This window comes from Chionomys nivalis, chromosome 2 (assembly GCF_950005125.1).
Source record: "Chionomys nivalis chromosome 2, mChiNiv1.1, whole genome shotgun sequence".
Taxonomy (NCBI): Eukaryota; Metazoa; Chordata; class Mammalia; order Rodentia; family Cricetidae; genus Chionomys; species Chionomys nivalis.
In genome coordinates this window covers 96,454,652-96,473,070 of record NC_080087.1, presented here as the reverse complement: position 1 = coordinate 96,473,070, position 18,419 = coordinate 96,454,652, and the positions used below count along the sequence as shown (strand labels likewise).

General features: G+C 35.4%; 1 pseudogene; it reads right to left on the bottom strand.

The window, feature by feature from the left end:
* Positions 1-16,796: 16,796 nt before the first annotated feature.
* Positions 16,797-17,873, bottom strand: LOC130869258 (peptidyl-prolyl cis-trans isomerase D-like; annotated as a pseudogene).
* Positions 17,874-18,419: the final 546 nt, after the last annotated feature.

Sequence of the window (18,419 nt, the reverse complement as noted above, 5' to 3'; positions counted from 1 at the left end):
TTGCTCTGCAAAGTACAGGAGAGTAAATTCCAGGTCAGGATGGACCCTGCTCCCCTTTATAGGAATAAATTCCTCACTAAGCACACGGTTTATAAATTATGCTTGGAGTCCTACAGAGAGATGTTGTCTACAGATGAACGCAAGCATAGGATAAAGGGGAAAAGGTTCTCCCATGGATTCCACATGCTGACATTTGCTGAGACGTTTATAGGTTTCTGACTCATTAGATTATGCTGATTCCTACCAATTTTGTAAAAATGGTATTAGAGGAATAATATTAGGAATGTTGAATATTGGAAATTTTTTTCCTGTTTCTTTACACTAATAGAAAGCTGACCCTGGAACTCTTTGTGATGCCTACTACAAACCCCATCTTTTCTTTCAAATGTTTTAAAAATATATTTCACACTTAAGCAACCTCAGTTTGCTGGGATTCAAGGAAATGTTCTTTCTGCCCGCTCCCACTTGCACCCCTCCTCCCAAGCAAGCAACGAAACAAAAACTTCTCACATATTGAATATCATTTGATTTGATCACACTATTCAAAGTCTTACCCATCACTATATGTTGTGGTCACCTTTACATGATGTATTTATATGTACTAACAATAACCCCTGCTTCACAATTTTCCTTCAGAATCTGTTGTTTATCACCAACTTGGATAATGTATATGTCACGAAATCTTAACTTTGTGGTAATGTTCAATTAATCAGTTTAATTACCTTAAACATCCTGGAGGAGCACCTGAAGCCCAATTCCTTCTACTCCCGAGTCTCCAGGTACTGTGCTTGCTCTTGTTTCCTCCTATCTCTTTTTCAATGTCCACTTCCTGTCTCCTAACTCTTTAGCAACTTGTTGTTCCCTGATTCTTCCATGCAATAAAGTTGGGTTGAAACTCCTTACAGTTTCAGCATTACCATGCCTCTACTTGCAATGGCTGTCTTTTACCATAGATAGCTAGTGCTCTCTAATTCTTCAGTGGAACAATTGTAAGCTTATGCTTTCAGGCAGCCAGATGAAGACTACCAAGCAATAATGATTTTAATTCAAGTCCCTAAAGGTAAAAATGTGTATTTCTTTTGCTTCTTATTGTTCTTTGTAGTCTTTTGATTCCATTCTCTAATCTTTCCGGAAACATGGCAGTAAAATAATTCAAACTTAAATATGTAGTCAGGGTGTTTGCTCTACTCATATTTCAAACTCAAATAATTAAATAGATTAAGGTGTTTGATTCCTATTTGTCATTATTGAATTTAAAAAATATGCGGTTCATATCTATATTTTCCCTACCTAAACAGACCAAATTTTCCCTATCTCATTTAATATGTCTTTGTTCCTAATGGACATTGCAAATGTTATTTTTAAATTTGTCCAGCAGCTCCCTTTATTATTTTTGACGTCTACTCTTCGTTCTTTATTATTGTCATCCCATATTTCTGGTTCAGTGTTTCTTGTCCACCTCTTGACATAGTTGTGAACTATGTCCTCCTACAAAGAGGAAATTTCCCGGTGCTGTAATAATCTATTCTCTTTCACAAACACAAACTGTGTGTGCTGAAATAATGCTAGATGCACTCTTCTCCTTACAAACTACTCTAATACCTTAGAGGTAGGCAAAACTTCTTTTGAATATTTTAGTAACTTCTAACTAGTTTTAGTGAAACTACATTGCCATATTTTCAAAAATTAAATTAAATTATAAGTAAAATTACAAGACCTTAGTCTATAAACAGAAGTCATCCATGTACACTCTAAGTGGACTGAAAGAGAATACAGGTGATGGAAGATATCCCATTCTCATGAACTGACAAATCAGTATTGTAAAAGAAAGGTGATCTACAGCTTAATATAAATGATTTCAATGGCATTCTTCCTCCACAGGACAAAAGAAAGATAATTATCTTAGATTTTATGTGAAATCAAACACACACATACAAGCATACACAAACAAATCAAGGAAAAAGCAACAGCAAAAATATCAATCTAATGACATTAAATAATTCTGAACACAAAGAACAAAATACAAATCATAGTATAAAGTTATAACAAAGCATGATGGCAATATCGGAATAACCTTAGATTTGACAAAGATGCCAAAAGCATGTATGTTGTAACTCATAGAATGCAATGAAAGAAAATTTACTGGTGTAAGAAAGGACTTTCTGAGCTAGAAATCAACCAACTATAGCATAATAGGGTCAGATTGCAATAAAGGAAAATGTTCTTATGGAGCAAAGAGAGCAATCAGCAGAGTGAAGAAACAGGCTACCAAATGCTCTTCTGCTAACTTTATATCTGTCTTGATCATATACATAAACTCAAGGAATTAACCCCTACATGCAAAAAAATAAATGGATAAAACAATTGGTCTTATATTCTTCAAAACAGAAACACAAGTAGTTAATATGTGTGCAAGTGTTCAAAATGTTCAACATCCTTAATTCTCACATCAATGCAATAAAAACTCTATTGAGCTCATTATTATTATAATGACAATATCAGCAACACTTTGTATTTAATGATATGTACCTGTTTATCTAATGCTGGATATCATTTTTGTTTTTTGTCTTCACTATCTCTATTTAAAAATATCAGTGTAGCCTGCTACATATTGTATGAGTTAGTATCACTGAACTATCTTAATCCAGTATAGTGCAATGGAGGACATTTTTTATTCTTTTTTGGACTCATTCTATAAATACTTGTAGCAAGATACTTTTGAAAACATAGGTCTAGTTAACACACAGAATTGTATCTATCATTGTCTTGGCTCTCTTAAGGGATCTTTGGTGTTATAAGATGTTGATGTCATCAGGCAGAATCATATAGAAGAGACAAGGCAGGATGGAACATGAACCTGAGACCTCAGTTACAGAGACCGAGAACATGTATTTGTGAGAACTAACAAGAGTCTGAGGAGTTCCATTTATCCCCTTAAATGGCAATGTCCTAAAAGACTGATTTTTTTTCCCTCCACCTTCTAACTTTCATAGGCTCTACCATGTTAGTCACATTAGTGACTGAACTTCTAACACGGGAACTCTTGGGAGTAAAACACATCCTAATATTAGTAGACACACAATAAAATTCTATTTGTAAAGGGAGTAATGGTTGTTAGCGATACACACAGGTTGTATGATCATATGTTTTGTCATACAAGTCTCTTCACAGCTTTCCAAGCAAAACTCTCTTCCTTAGGTATTTCAAACACAGGATATGATATTATTTTTTATTATCTGTGGTTAGTATACTAACTGGGAACTGATTGAGCAGTAGCTTACCTAGCTACATCACTAGTTATCAGTTTTGCATTATTTTCACTTATGACCATTTATAAATAAATATGATGTATACCTTTCATTATATGCATCTTTAAATCATTCTCTGATTTTGTTCTAAATTTCTCAAGTCATTCTATATTTCATGAAGTGTCTTTGTCCTGTTTCCTAGATTCCTTTTTTCCTCACAGACAGAAGGACAGTTTGCTCTAGCTTTCATTACTGGGAGAAATGCAGGGGATACATAATGACCACTTGGAACAAACATTTATCTTTTCTTCATTAATGACCAGGCTTATTCATTGATGAAAACCATGTATGTAGTAATGCTAAAATTTACAGCAGTGTTCACTTGTTCCTTAGAAATAAGGGGATAAAATAATTCCAGTAATTAAAATAATAGGTACTAAGGCATTGTTAAATGTCTTTACTCCCCCATGTTCTTATTTCATGCAAATTGATCTTTTTTCACAGAAGCATCTCACACAATGACATTAGGTGATAAGTACTCATCCAAGTATGAACTAGAATTTTTGGAATAATTCCATAGTAAAGAAAACTTTGTGTCACTCAGCTATACAAAAGAACTTAAATCTTTCAAGAAGGCACAAGATGGTAATTTGAAACCACAGAAGTGTTCAGAGCTCTCCCACAGCCATAAATCACAACTAGAAAGTATATCACATTCCAAGCAAAACTACAACACAGAAGAATATGTGGCTGTTTTCCTCCTCTCAAAACTCTCTGTGCACTTCTCATCCTGTTTCTTGGTTACTGTATAAACAAGGATGTTTAATGTTAGCTCCTAATAAGTGGCACAAGCTCAGTTATAGTTCTCCATGATTAAGGAGCTAATAAAAAAGAGGTAACTGCTAAACAACTATGCAATATTTAATATTTAATTCTGACATAAACCAGAGTATGCTTATCTGCAGAGACATCACTTGTTAGTACATTTAAAATGGACATTGAACATTTACTATATAATGGAACAGTTAATATTTGTCACTAATGAAGCACCCAACAATGAATCTATTGGAAAAGATATGTTTTTAATAATAAACTCTGTTTGCCTGTCTATATTTCCATCCATCTTATAGTGCTCTTTATTTCTGTCTAAAACATATAAGGTTTTCTTAAGTCTTAGCACAGCAGCATTTGTTAATAGCTCTGGGCAAAGAATGCTCATTCTCTCGTGAGTCATGAAAAATTTGTATTTGAAATGTAATTTTGGAGTCCACAAAATGGCTCAGCAGGTATCAGCACTTTCCATAAATTCTTGATGACCATAATTTTAGCACTAAGACTCATAGGGTAGAAGAAGAGGACTCCCTTCATATAAGTGTCCTCTGATCTCACCATGTACACAACACACACACACACACACACACACTCATACAATAATAAAGGTTTCTCTAAAATATAATTATTAGCAAAGTCATATGTTAGAAATAACATATTTTATTGATTTTTATTGAGTTCTACATTTTTCTCCGCTCCCTTCTCTTCCTCTCCCCTCCTCTTCAGCCCTCTCCCAAGGTCCCCATTCTCCCAATTTACTCAGGAGATCTTGTCTTTTTCTAATTCCCATGTAGATTAGATGTAGATTAAGTCTCTCTTAGTGTCCTCATTGTTGTCTAGGTTTTCTGGGATTGTGATTTTGTGGGCTGGTTTAGAAATAACATTTTTATGTATATGCATATGTGTGTTTCTTTTGGATACTTAACTTTTTATTGAAAGTCAAATTCTCTATCAAAATCGAAGTTTTTATGGAACACATACATGGTTCAACCTTTTATATAAATTCTGAGACAAAATAGCCAAGTTCTAAACTCTAAACATGTATTCAGTATTCAGATTTCACTTTTCTAAGGAACATTATAATAGGGTTTTCTGGCAGAACAGAGCTTATAGAATGAATCTGTATACAAATAGTTTCTGTTGGAATTGTGTACAGGTGTGGTCCAGCTGGTACAACAAAGATTGTCTCCCAGTGAATAGTCTAATAATGCAGTGACTGATCAGTTAATGAAGCCGGAAGTCTCGACTAATCATGAGTATGTGTTGGAATCTTGAAAAAGCAGATTCTAATAACAGTGAAGTGAGTGTCAAGTCAAACAGACAAGGGGCAAGAACTTTCTTCTTCCATGTCCTTGTAAAGACTTTCACCAGAAGGTATGACCCAGATTTAAGATGACTCCTTTCACCTCAAAAGAACAGGATTTAGAATGTGTCTTCTCACTTCAAATGAATCAGTTAAGAAAAATACCTCACAGGTATACACAACTTGGGTTTTAATTAATCCCAGATGTAGTCAAGTTGACAACTAAGAATAGTCATCACAAACACCTAATTTTCTGGTACGGGATCCTAATTAGACCTATTCTCTGCTCTGTATGAGGCTAAGACCCATATAACTAACTGAATCACTGGATTATTTCAAATGCTTCATAAGATGCTCCATAATATCTATGCATTTTATTATCTGCAATAATCTCTGCTAGATTTATGGGAATTTATTTATATTAATATAACAAGTGAGGAACTAATTCAAATATGAGATTTTCTGTTTGTTTGTTTGTTTGCTTTTGTTTTCAGTTTTTCTTTTTTTATTATTATTTTTATTCTTTTTTAATTAAAATTTCCACCTGCTCCCCGTTTCCCATTTCCCTCCCCTCCTCCCAAATATTGTCCCCTCCCCCCAGTCCCCTCCCCCATCCCCACTCCTCTTCTCCTCCCCCCACACCATTCCCCCTCCCTCTCGATACTGAAGAGCAGTCCAAATTCTCTGCCCTGCGGGAAGACGAAGGTCTTCTATCTATGTCCAGGAAGGTGAGCGTCTAAACAGGCTAAGCACTCACAAAGCCAGTTCATTTATTAGGATCGAAACCTAGTGCCATTGTCCTTGGCTTCTCATCAGCCTTCATTGTCCGCCATGCTCAGAGAGTCCAGTTTCAACCCATGCTTATTCAGTCCCAAACCAGCTGGCCTTGGTGGGCTCACAATAAATCAGTTCCACTGTCACAGTGGGTGGGTGCAACCCTCGTGGTCCTGGTTTCCTTGCTCATGTTCTCCCTCCTTCTGCTCCTCATTTGGACCTTAAGAGCTCAGACCGTTGCTCCAAATTGAGACTCTGTCTCTACCTCGATCCATCGCCAGATGAAGGTTCTAAGGTGATATGCAAAATATTCATCAGTATAGGATAAGGACATTAAGCATATAAATTGTGATCCTAGAGAAGCTAAATAAGAAAGTGAACCCAAAGAAAATCATATAGTCATCCGCCTGGAGAGGGGAAGTAGACAAGATTGCAGGGCAAAAACTGGGAACTTGCGGGTGAGGTGGCAAGGGGCAAAGGGGAAATGGGATGAGAAACATTAGAAGGGGAGGATGGGAGGAGCTCGGGGGATTGGGATGGTTGGGATATAGGAAGGGAGGATACGGGAGCAGCGAAGTATATATCCTAACTAAGAGAGCTATCTTAGGGTTGGCAAGAAACTTGACTCTAGAGGGGTTAGCAGGTGTCCAGGGAGATGTCCCCAGCTGGTACCTTGGGCAACTAAGGAGAGGGAACCTGAAATGACCCTATCCTATACTGTTTTCAGTTTTTCCAAGACAGGATATCTCTATGTAACAGCTCTAACTCTGTAGTCCAGGCTGGCCTTGAACTCACAGAGATCCACCTACATCTGCCTCATAAGTGCTGGGATTAAAGGTGTGTGATACCATCACTGGGAAAAAAAGCAATATTTGATGCTTAGTTAACCTCATCTTAAAGGAGTTTTATTCGTAGCCAAGTTAAAAGAGGTTGCTTGATTAGGGCCTTTTGACTAGTGTATTCAGAGGTTACTCGTTCGTTTCCGGGCTACCCAGACCCAAAATAAACACACAGAAACTGTATTATTATAACACTGCTTGACCTATTAGCTCATGCTTCTTAATGGTTAGCACTTATATAAACCTATCCTATATCTATTAATTTGTGTATCTCCATGTGGTTGTGGCCTATCAGTAAGTTTCCATCCAGTGTTTAGCATCTGTTGCCTGCAGCTGCTACATGGCATCTTTTTGACTCTGCTTTCTTTCTCTTAGCATTCAGTTTAATTTTGCCACGTTGCTCTATTCTGCGCTGCCACAGGCCAAAGTAGCTTCTTTATTAACTGATAGTAATACAATATTTTCACAACATCCAGAGGGGAATCCCACATCAGACTAGTTGGGAGTATTCTTATCTTTCTGAACCCCATAAAAGGATTACAGGCCATCCCAATGTCAGTAATCTCTAATGAGACTCTCTTCACTTGTAATTCAAGGTTATTTCAGTTTGACTATGAGAGCTAACCACTGCCAATGTCTTCAGCAAAAGTTTCTGATCTGGTGCTTAAAAACCTTGAAGGACAAGAGTTCAGGGACTTCTGGGACTTCACTGCCAACATCTCATAAGAGGTAAGTCACATCTGGTACTAGATTATTATTATTATTATTATTATTATTATTTTGAGAAACATAAAGCTTCTGAGATCAGCAGTATGCAGTCATGGAGCATTTCTATGCTTTTTAACTTAAGTATTTGAATTGGGTTACAAAATAGGAGGTTTCCTGGTGGCTTTTTCATAGATCTTTCTTTATGGCTTACCCTATGAATGTCCTGGTCTTGCTCAAACCCAACACCCTACCCTGCTTAAATTTCTTTACTCTCAACATCCTCCCTCTGTTCTTTCATTTTACTACTTTCTTATATCCATTCCCTTAGGGTATCACCTTCACTGGCCTCTTTCTTTTTTGGTGGCTTCCATGGTCCACAAATTTCTTAATTATATTTAGTCACTGAAAATGAATTAGGGAAATAACCAAATAAATGCAAAGGAAATGTTAATACAACATGAAAATTTGCCAACTTCTACTATGTGACTAATCTACTAATTATGAAAGCAAAAATGTTCAAGGCTAGAAGAGTCAATTTTCTCATTTTTCAAAACTTATTTAATGGCACTAATTTACTATATCTTATAGGGTTACCTCATTATCTCACAAATTTGCATAATCATAGATGTTTGATTAAGGAATGGAAGTTTTGCATGTAATGGATCTGCGTGCATGATTAGCTGTGGGAGGGTATCTGTAATTATGTGGTGTATAAATATACATCTTTATCTCTTTAAACCTTCACAATAAACAATAAAAAGTTCACTTTTTCAATTTTTTCTAGTTGTAACTTCAAGAACAAAAAATAGGTAAAAGTAAAAAGAACCATAGGTCTTGACTGCAATCTTCTGGGTGGTAAACTTTCAATATAACAAAATTAACAACCTATTATATCATATCATATTAATATAGAATGCATAATATAAATTATTGTATTAACACATTAATGATATATTATATTACTAGTAATTTTATGATATTAATGTAGAAATATATCAATATATAATGTACACATTATATTAATTTGGTTATGCTTATATATAAACGTGTATGTGTGTGTATGTGTGTGTGTGTGTGATATTTTTCATGTATAAGCAGAGCTACCTGTCCCTGGTAATGAGAACCTGACTTAGAAATTTGCTAGGCAGTTAAGGATAAAGGACCAAAAAAGGGTGTAATTTTTTTCCTTGGCTTAAAGCTACAAATATCATTAACCCTGCTGACAATCTTAGCCCTGCTGAATGCCATAATGTCAGAAGTGTTTAAGCCCAAATATCTTTGGTTTCACCCTGGCCACAGGCCACATATGCCAGAAAACAGGTCAAGTTTTTTTTTTTTTTTTTTTTTATTTATTTCCTCCTAATGCTGTTCCCCTTTTCTGAAAATTATAGTGATGACAAAACTGAAACTGGGGTGCATCCAGACACCTGAATGATATAAGTGGACTGAGCAACTCATGCCCCATCCGATGCTTTCTTCCAGTAAACCTTAGGAACTCTAAATGAGCGTAACTCAATGGTATTCTGTTCTCTGGGAAAAACTACAACTAGAGAGGAGTTCTGACTCCTCTCTCTCTCTCTCTCTCTCTCTCTCTCTCTCTCTCTCTCTCTCTCTCTCTCTCATTGATTGCAATGAAATATTTCCTTCTAAAAGACCTCTCTCTGGTCCAGTCCATGAATTCCATAATTTGACTTTTGACTTTCTGAGACACTACCCATCACAAGTAAAGTTCACCAAAAGCTGAGAACCCCTCCATTTGTATTGAAGACATCCTCCAAATTTTCTGTAAATGCAGGTATTTTGACCTGTTATTATTGAACACCTAGATAGAGAAAAATGCAAGATTGTAAGATTATGGTGTGTGCCTACATCATTTAGTTATTTTCCATTTAACTGAAATCAATACAGAAACATTCATTTTCATTCAGAGTTTCCATTTGTGTATACATATCGTACTTCCTTATGTGTTTCAAAGCAATATTTTTATTCAATGAAGACACCAAATTTAATCATGTTCATTCTCTATATCTTCATCTTTCAATCTCCTCCCCAACCTCTAGTTTACTTTCTTTGAACAGAAAATCTCTACACTGGTCAGGGTTTTCTAAATAAATAGAGACAGCAATATAATGTATATGTTATATACATATGCTATATATTTATGCATGTGACATATATACATATGTGTGTGTGTATAAATATGCATACACACATATGCTACTCAGCCCACTAGGCTGAATTCCTCAACACTCTCAGTCATATGCTGACGTTGGGATGGTGGCTGGAGAACCCTTAGTACATACCATAGAATGGGAAAAGAGAAAAGTAGGGATCTGATGGCAGCCGCTGTGAAAATGGCACTTTGAGGCCCTCACCAGTAGGAAGTGAAGTCCAGTTCAGGCACAAAAGAACACTGTTTTCCCTCATAACTTTTCTTGTTAGACCTCCTGAAGGTACAGCTCATTCTCGGTGATAGTGTTTCCAGCTTCAACTAATCCTTCCAGAACTTTCACCAGAGACCCATCATGTCGATTAATTCTTTTTTAGTGATGTCAGAATCAATCAAGTTTACAACCACAATTCCCCATTAATCTTCCTACAATTTTATCTCAAAATATTGTGTATGTGTATGTGTGTGTGTGTGTGTGTGTGTGTGTTTATACACCTGCTTGTAAATAAGTAGAAAATCAGAGATCCTTTTGTGAAGGAAAACATGGGACATTTATCTTTATGAGTTTGGTTTATTTCACCTATATGTCTTTACCCTAAATTTAGCCCTACCCTACCTTATAAATTCCTATAAACAATAATGGAAATTTCATACTTATCAGTTTCACACAAAATATAGCTACCAGTAAATAAATTTCTATATAATATCTAAAATAATAATTAAATTTGAAGTTCAGTCTGTGCTAATCATTAAACACAGTGTTTAGGATAAAGAATCATAAATTATTTTATGAACCTCTTTGTCTTATTGTGCAGTGTATACTTTAGCATGTTTTCTATCACATAAACTGAGGAAAAAACACTGGCTATCACTAATAATGAAACTATGCCTTTATTAAATAATTCTAAGAGATGACAAAAAGGACATAGCATATGTGTCAGATGTTATGCTGCCTATTTTTAATAGTCAAATTGTTTCAAAATCCACTAACTTGCCTGACTATATATTATCAAAAACTTTTATTTATTTGATTTTAAGAACCCAATAGTGCCAATAAATTCTTAACATGGGTCTATGAGGAAATCTTGCCTAAAAACAGAACCATTAGTGGATAAGAAAGATGATTATCATTTTTGTCTAATTATCAATATTCCAAAATGTAGTAATACTATGAACTTGAATTTTATCAGAATTGTTGGACCATAGAAAATATAAAGAGAGCAAACACTGAGAATAAAATGAAGGAAGATCCAGAGATATTAAATCCATGAAAATTATCTGAAAGATGAAATACAAAACATGATACCATATAATATTGATTGGTTTAGTTTGTTAAAGACTTTTTAAATCAATAAATGACCCTCAATAATCATTTGAGTTCACTAGTTATCTCTATAAGCTTAAGAGACATGACCTTGGAATTATTCTTCATAAATGTAGATATCACATAATGTGCCATGGAATCCAGTACTATAAGCTAATTTTGTAATATTAAGAACTCAGTGATAGTTCTTCCTTCACATAACTCTATTTGGCTACAAGTATTAAACATTTCTATGATCAAAGTATAGGGGATTCAGAGTATAAGGTTAGGTCTGATGCTATGAATGAAATGTGTGTGACCAACTATTCCTTCCTTGATGTGAAATTCCGCTCTGTGTATTCAGCACATTAGTGTTTACTTGAAATGGGTGACAGATGTATCAGAAAGAGCACAAGGCTTGTGATTGAAATCTTGCGTCCAATTCTCAAAGCTCAGAGATCTTCAGCAAGTTTTTCAATTGCTCTGAGCCTCGGGTACTTAAGGGAAAATTCTCAATCTCAAAATGTAAATGTATGAGTATGTGTTGTGTGGCTAGCATAATTGAATAATCTAAACAAGTTGACTGGCAAAGTCTACCAAATAAATGTCAGTAGTTCTCCATTTCTCTTAGGTTGATAGTACAAAAATGCATTTAAAGCAATATAATCTTCTAAAGGCACACAGAAAAATTATAATATGATAGCAAGAAGACCTAGACAATTGAAATGAAGATACAAACTATTTGTATGCCTACTCTAATAAACAATTATACTGAAATTTGGAAGAACTGTTATTTATCAAAATTCTTCAAAAGAAAACTATGAAAGCAAAAAATGATTTTCCAGAATCTACAAGTCCTCAAATCTTTGTATTATCAGTCATTTTATTCTAAATTCATATATTTAATTTCAGAACATAAGTATCTTCAGAACAAACATGTGTGTTTCATCCATATGCATGATGGTTATGTGTATACATGGCAGAATAAACAGGCAGTATATATGTGTGTTGCATATGTTTTTGTGTACAAGTGTATGCATCTGTAAATGTATAGAGCAATAGGAAAGCAAATCCCTGTATATGTCTGTAAGCATATTCCCAAAGAGTACTGACTTAGAGAAGAAAAATCATCCTAAAAACTTGTCCCATCATCAAAGGTGTTGGAAGGAAAGAAAGTAAAAGGCTAGAGCTAGCTCAACTCCAGAATTTCCCTTTCTTTCAGAGAATGCTGCTTCTGCTGGTACTGATCTGAGTCATCTTGAATTCCACCCTAAAATGGAAGTGATCACCTAAGACAGTAAGCCCAAATAAGTCACCAATTATTAGGTTACTTCCTGTCAGGTATTTGGATGAAGTAACAAAAAAGGAATGATACAGAAAATTAGTACTGGAAATAGAACTATTGCTTATATACACCTATCCATGTTTAATGTCAAAGAATTTGAAGCCATGGAATAACAACCCCTACAAAACTTTAATCACACATTAATGGGCAACTCTGATAGTAAATCAAAAGATTATAACTTGAAGAAAAATCAGCAAAAATGACTGTGTTTATGAAGAAGGAGGTACGTTAGCATACATCTGTGGACTTGGTACTTGGCAAGCAGAGGCAGGTGGGTCATATATAGTGGGTTCACAAGATACCATGTCTAAATAAATTAAACTCTGATAGTAAGTTTTAGGGGATAACAGGAGCTCTATAGGAATGGGAGCTCATTGATTATGTATTCTGACATTTAAAGAAAGCTAACTGAATTCTGCCTGTGTATAAATATTTGAGCAAGGTGGGTTAAAAAAAAATAGTAGGTTAAGGTGATAGTTGGAAGAAATTGCAAGATATCTGACAATACCATATTTTAGTTGTGGCAAAGTTTTTGTATAATGCCTTTACTTAGGTTTGAAGTCAAAGTGACTCAGAAGAAACTTGTTTTGTAGACCAGGCTGGCTCAAACCTACAGAGATTTGCCTGTTTCTGCATCCTGAGTGCTGAGTTTAAAAGCATGTACTACCAACACCTGGTTCAGCCTATCAGCTTTTTATTAACAAGGAAAGCAATACATTTATAGCATACAAAGATTGTTACACAGTATGGAGCTTTCCTGTGATAACAGGACTAATGAAGTTAATTTTTCTTCTCAAAATGATGTATGATAATCTTACCCTCTCTAGGTGCTGGATATGGAATTACAGGATTTGGTGTTTGCACTGCTGTGACTCAGTATTAGTTCCATCATTTGGGAATGAGATGAAATTTTTGCATGCATGCCCTTGCATATTTGCAGTACATAAGTTGTTATTATTATTGTTGTTGTTGTTAACACTTAAACTTAAAGGACCCCACATGTGAAGAGATTTCCTTGATTCTATGAACAAAATTTGAAGTTTTCAACAGAGTTGAGGCAGTTAAATACCTGAAAAACAGTTTGTGGAGGCCCAAAAATGTGAGCATAATTCCACGTTATCTGAAGGTCAGAAAGTTTGAGGTTGCTCAAAATTGTTGACAACTAAGGCTACACATCCTGACCTAGGGTGTGGTTACTTATCACTTTTGACATTAAGAAGTCCCATATAGGGACTTCTCCATCCTGACAAATGGTCAGGAAATTCAAGCATACTTTTTTTTAAATTTCATTTATTTATTTATTTATTTTATTTCTGCCTCTTCCCCGCCACCGCCTTCCATTTCCCTCCCCCTCCCCTGATCAAGTCTCCCTCCCTAGTCAGCCCAAAGAGCAATCAGGGTTCCCTGCCCTGTGGGAAGTCCAAGGACCACCTACCTCCATCCAGGTCTAGCCTACAAATTGTGCTGGCTCAAGCATACTTTTGTGCCTTCTTTTGAAAATAGGAAGTTTGATCTTACAAGTGGTTCCTTCTGGATAATTGATCTAGGATGGGTTCACTGCGTAAACAACAGAATGTTAATGACTTGATATCTCAAAGTATTAAAGCAAGTAACTGTTCTAGTTGACCTTTGTTTCATGTTAAAGCAATCTTTTGTCTTCTTCCCTCTGTGGTATTGGTGTATAAAAGTGTAGGAAAAATTAAACGTGGGACATTTCAGTATTCACTGGAATGCCCTCCTGATACTATCCTGTTTTCTGTTTTATTATTTTCCCTCATGTATCTCCTCTTTACTATTTTTTTCTGATTCCCATGCCCCTATATTTGCAAGTGGCATTTTTGTCAAAGCTAGTCTCTGACAAAAGTTGAACTGTATATGTTTTGTACTGTGAACTAGTTATGAGCCCATGGGTAATAGTGGTGGAATGTTATGTTTTATTACACTAAATTGTATGGGGACTAAATTGACATGGGCTTCAGAGTGATAGTTAATCTACATTGTCAAAATGGTTGGTTTTAAGAAGTATTCAATGATTAATGTATCTCATCTCTGTGTGTGTTTGTGAAGGTATTTCCAAAGACTCTTAGTAGAGGGGGAAAATGCACAGCATGGATGTTGGAAACATAATCTTGTTGTCTGGGGTTCTTTATGAAAACCAGGGTCAAGGCTTAGCAGTTAAATTCATTTGTTGCCCAGCTACATAACCTGAGTTTGGTTCCAGGAACCCACATGGTAGAAGAAGAGTAATGACTGCTAAACATTGAGTTCCATATGTGCATAAGCCTGACATCTTAAAAATATGAGAGAACAGAAGTAATATGGGGAGGAGAAACTATCAATAAAGGCCTTCAAAAAGTCTTATGGAAAGCTACTACTATAGGAGCTTCCTAATATGCGCATATAAAACACAAATTTAAATGGAGTTGTCATACAATGGGAGTGCTATGTCTTAACTAGGTATCAAATGCAGTTAATAAAAACAAAATAAGATAAAATAAATACTATGCATAAAGGAAAAAAATTAAAGCCTTGTTAGTACAAAAGTTACTATTTCTGTCTCCTCATCCAGTAAGATATGTAGAAAATGATCTTAATTATTTTGTCACAGCACAAAACATCCTGCTGACAATCCTTCACACTATGATGGACAAGAATCTCCTCAAACTGGGCCAACATATAACATCTACTCACATATCTACAATATAGGACTCACAGAAAACTTATTTATTCCATAGTTATATCAAGGTTAAAATATATTTTGCCTGATTATCATTTTAGTAGATTTTTTTTCTAATCTAGATGTTAAATTTAGAATAAAAGACAATAGAAAAGTAATTGTGGTAGTTTGAAAAAGAATAGGCCCCAAAGGTTCATGTATTTGAATGCTTAGGGAGTCCTAGGAGGTATTGCCTTTTTCAAGGAGGTGTGGTCTTGTTGGGGTAGGTGAGGCTCTGTTAGGGAAATTGTGTTGCTAAGTGTGGGATTTCAGTTTCAAAAGCCCAAACCAGTCCCAGTCCTCTTTATCGTCTTCTGGCTACAGATCTGGATATAGAATTTTCAGATACCAGTTCTATTTTCCTGGTACCATGCTCTCCACCATAAGGCTAATGGAATAAAACTCTGAACTGCAAGCAAGTCCCAATTAAATGCTTTCTTTTATAAGAATTTGCCATGGTCATGGTGTCTTTTCACACTAATAGTGTAACATGGGGGACCTGCTTATTGGGGTTTCTGTCCTGCCCGGTCCCCCAGCCTTTTAGTCCCAGAGAAAATCATACAGAGAGTCTACATTAGATATAAACTGATTGGCTTATTAGCACAGACTTCTTATTAGCTCTTGAAGTTTATATTAACCCATTATTCTTATGTATGTTAGCCACATGGCTCAGTACCTTTTTCAGCAGGGCAGGTCACATCCTGCTTCTTCTGTAATCTGGCAGGACTGGGGAAGAGTGGGCTTCCTCCTTCCCAGCATTCTTCTGTTCTCATTGCCCCACCTTTCGTTCCTGTCTGGTTGTCCCACCTATACTTCCTGCCTGGCCAATCAGCACTTATTTAAATCATGATTGACAGAATACAGACAATTCTCCCATACCATAGTAGAACACTGACTAAAACGACAATATAGGTGATTCTTTTTGATAATGCTGTTTTGTATTGATTTGAGAACATTGAATGATGCACACATAATGTTTTTACAGTTCTCGTGGATCAGAATTTATTAAACATTGGGTAGTGAATATATTTATATCAGAACAATATTCCCTATTTCTATTGTGTATTTACTGAAAAATAACACAAGAAAATATCTAAAACCACACTCAACAACACTAAAATGAAACTACTTAAACTATTTTTAAACTCTGTGTGTGTGTGTGTGTGTGTGTGTAGGGTGCAGAGTCCAGAAGAGAGTGTCATATCCTCTAAAGTTAGAATTACAGGCAATTGTGAGTATCAAACATTAAGTGCTAAGAATGAAAGTTGGGTCCTCTAAAGTTTTACTGAAACATAGCCATGGCCACTAGAGTTGTGACTGGCTAGCTGGACAACAAATTCTAAAATTAGGTAAGACTTTAAGACTTTAAAGAATAGCTAGAAAACATTCTTGGTTAAAATGGGGACAGAACACTTTTTAATGACATCCACTTCATTTCATAATACTTTATTAAGAAGGAACCTATGATAGTACTTCTACACAAACAACAATGACAAAGTATCAGGAGGAACACATCAGATATCATATGTATACAATAACTTACATTATCTATTATATAATCAATCTGTAATACTTAAGCAAAATTTATTCTTTATTAAAGTCATTTTTGCATACACTGCAGTTCTCTAAACTTTTCTATGCCTTTATTACTTATTTGACTTTAAGCAGTTCTTCTTAAGTAGCTTTATCTGCCAGGCCTATCTCCTGTGCCTTCCTAAAATCATCCAAAACTTGATCATATTCCTTTAATTCTTGCACTCTTTGCACTTTGCAGTATAGTGCTTTGATATTTGATGGATCCATTTCAGGAGCCTCCAAACAACTGTCAAATGTTCCCTGCCAGTTTGACATCTTCAATTTACAAACACCAATACTCAGTAAACAGTATAAGGGTCGCAGTCTGAATGTATCTCTTGTCTCAGCAAAAGCTTTTGAATTATCCACATACATTAAGAATTTCGCATGTCTTTAGTACCCATCCTCCAGTTCTGAGATTTGAAAAAAATGTATTTTAAACTTTTTAAGTATTCAGTTTTTATTAAAATCTTGTCTGCATCTTTTAAATCTATGTCTGCTTCATCTAGTCATAATATTCTCATTTCTCAACTATTCACATAATGAATTAACCAATTGGCAGTGTTTTCATCATTCATGTCTACATTTTCAAGCATCCTTTGCTCACCTGATCCTTTAATTGCTTGAATAAATACCTTTTTTCACACCCATGTGAAGAGTTGGAGCAATTATGATAAAGAACTGAGGACCACATGGATTGAAACCTGTAGTTGCTTGCTCAGTAAACCTTCCCAATTGTGCTTTTGGTGAAAATTTTCATCATCAAAATTTTTACAATAAATCCTTTTTCCTCCAGTCCCATTCTGAGTTGAGACGTTCCCACCATGAATCATAAATTTCTTAATAAACTAGGGGGAAAGGACATCCTTTTAAATGGCTTCCCAGTTATGGATCAAGTGCCTTTCTCTCCTGTACACAATGAACAATTTTTTTCCTACTGTTTCGGAAACAGTATTTGCAAACAATTCTAAAACAGTTTGACCAACCTGCTCCCAGCTGGCATCCATGTCAAAGAAGATCTGTAGCTTCTTGAAGTTGGAGGGCTTGGCAGATGGGATGAGAGGACATCACTATGAGCCAGGACCTGAGTACCTAATGAGTGAGGGGGTGGGACTCAAACTCCACTGCGAATTTGTTTCTAAAGGAACATGATTACAACGAACAAAGAAAATGATTATTAAATATGCCTTAAAAATAGTAAAGGGAAAAAATTAAAGACTGTCCTTCTCAAAGAATTCCTATAGTTTCTAAACTACTCTTAATATTTTAAACTCAAAATTCATTGGTAACAGAAAAGTGGACATGTGATGTAGGTGCTTCAGTCTACTTTATAACAATCAATGCAACTGTCTGCTTTAAAAAAGAAAATAAATATTTGAGTTGGGTTGATTCTGATATGCTCGTTGAAAGGAACAGAACCTCACTGAGTCTATTAAAAGAGAGGAACCCATTCATGTGATGTTTCTCAGATGCTAGCGTGCAACTAAAAGGTAAGAGGCCTAAGTACTCATTAAATGACACTGGATCTCCCTCTCTAACCTCTTATCTCTGTAGATACCCAGGTTTATTGTATTTTTGTTTTTGTTTTCCTCTCTTGTCACTGAACA